The following is a 2,700-nucleotide window of genomic DNA, read 5'->3' on the forward strand; positions in this document are numbered from 1 at the left end:
ACTATTTATAATTTTGCATTATTTTTTATGTCCACGTGGGCAAATATATATGTTTAAAATACGGTATTAAATAGTCTAGGGAGGTAATAGGTCCTCATGAAAGTTTAGTATCGCAACAGCAAATCCGACCAAAGTTGGGGTATTTTTCAGACCCTTATCCCTAATTACAAATACACTTAAATACTAATCTCCATGTGAATTTATTAATTGTGAATAAAAAATGCATCTTCTTGTACAGGGACAACTTTGAACTTAAGTGTCAATTAATTAGTTTTAAGTGATGATTGCAACATTGGTAAGATCTACGTACACACTATTTTTTTCAGATTACATTTGTGAAACTACATTGATTATCTATTTGTTGCTAGTGTTAAGTGTAGTTTCACTGGGCTTGCCAAAAGCCCACTGGATTTTTGTATGCCCATCAAAATTGGTTAATTTGGGCAACATATTAATCCAGTTTTTCATTGAAAATATGTTTTAAGCTAATAAATGGGCGATCAACGATCCTCCAAGCTTGAGCAGGTTATATTTTCATGGACTAATTTTACCATCTCTAGAACCATCGAAGCTCACTAACTTTGCCAATGTTGTCCAAATTTAACCACGTGTCGCGTCGTATATATAGTCTCAACACCTTCCACCAAAAGATAGGTATACCTAAACATGTTAAATACCATTGATAGAGACTCATAAATCTCATAGACTTATATATACCTCCTAAAGAGGCAAAGCAAGTCTTTATGGGGAAACATGATATTTAAGGGATCATACACGCAAAAAAACTTATATATACAATATAATTTTTTATCTAGAAAACACCCTCATCCCCTCGTAGATCCGCACTAGCTCTATAGCTTCTTATAAGTTGCACGTCGTATTGTATTTCCATTCACATGTCAAACACTTTGTTGCCTCCAAATGAGTCTCAACTAATTACAACTTGTGTTATGAGCATCAAGAGTAAATTTCTCAGATGGTCACTCAATCTAGGAAAATCGACTAATAAAATTATGTTATATCAATAAAGTCATTTAATTTATATTTCTTCGTTTTAAAAAAAAAGTGTCTCTTTTCTCTTGGCAATTCTTTAATTTTCAATTTTCTACTTAACATGTTTAAGACCACAAGATTGAAAATAATTTAGTATATATATATATATATATATATTAGACTTCATGTTAGTCGACATGTGACAAACAAATTAAAACAGAGTGAATATCGGAATCTATAGATTTTGTCCAAACTAATTTGTCAATAAAGGTAGCATCTTCTTGGAGTTTGGTAAGGGGACAACTTTGATAACAACTCAACAATTAAGAAAGAAGCAAATATAGTTGAAATTAGTGCTAATAATAAATTAACAAACCTACTGATTAATTAGTTAAGTGATGATTGCATTGATTCCTAACAGATAATGGTGACATGCATACCCCTTTTTTTTGTACTTTTCTTAGATTTAAATAATTTTCATTCAATTCAATCACTACATTCGTAATATAATAAAATATATTCGCATTTAATATTTGTATATCAATATTCTTACTTTCACTAGGTAATTCTTTTCATCTGTCCTAGCTTTGGTAGACAGAGTTACCTGATATCTGTTGTTGATAGGAGGTGGTAAATATTCCGTAAAATTAATTAAGATGCGCAAAAACTGGCTCAAACACCACGATCATAAAAAAGAAAAAAAAATCAACATTCTTACATATTCTTTTATCACGTAATTATGATTAATGAGCTTATGGACTGACATTGGATAGATGATAAATAATTAACTTGTTAAAATATGTTGTTTAAAAAAAAAAAGGGGAAATATATTTATTAAATTGAGACAAGAATTAGTAGCATATAATCCCTATTATTGGCTACATGTAAGTGTTGAAAGTTTCAAAACTCTTTTTCTCTCTTTTTTTCATCTTGAAGACCTCAAATTTGCATGTGCATGAGTCTCCTTGACCTCTCAAAGTTGCTTTACGAAAGTATATTAATGTATATAAGTTAGATTTAAGATTTTAAATATATATATTTTTTAAATAAAACATGAGAATTTAAGTAAAATTTGTATATTAATACGATTTATCAGGTGTGTGAATTTTCTACCTGAATTATCACCAAATGTTTATTAAAACATATCTCAACTATCAATTGTACATTCACTTTTTCTATCAGTAACATCAACATTGTTTAAGTAGAAAAAGTAAACAACTGATAATTGAGATGTATTTTGATAAATATTTGATGATAGTTTGGATAACAATCATACACCTGATAATTCTTGTATGAAAATATAAGAATATTATAGGTGTATTTTTTTATCCACCAGTCTATAAATACAAGAATTCTACTTAAACTAGCCTTCATATTGTTATAGTCATATACATCCCCATACTAGTTATTCTCATAACAATATTGCATCATAATGATTAATGACCATATTTTCTAGGGAACTAATCTTTCATATCATGTTATAATTATACTTCTTATGTTTTAATTTATATGATATATTTTTTCTTTTAATCCGTTTAAAAAAGAATGATATATTTTCTTATTTGATAAATATTTAATGGCACTATCAACTTTTTCCTGAGTTTCACTTATTTGGCAAAAAAATCACAAAAATGTACTCCCTCTGTCCAACAATAGTTGTTCACTATTCACTTGACATATGAATTAAGGAGTAAATAATAGAGGTGA

The sequence above is a fragment of the Solanum tuberosum genome, unplaced genomic scaffold (genome assembly GCF_000226075.1).
Source record: "Solanum tuberosum cultivar DM 1-3 516 R44 unplaced genomic scaffold, SolTub_3.0 scf00273, whole genome shotgun sequence".
Taxonomy (NCBI): domain Eukaryota; kingdom Viridiplantae; phylum Streptophyta; class Magnoliopsida; order Solanales; family Solanaceae; genus Solanum; species Solanum tuberosum.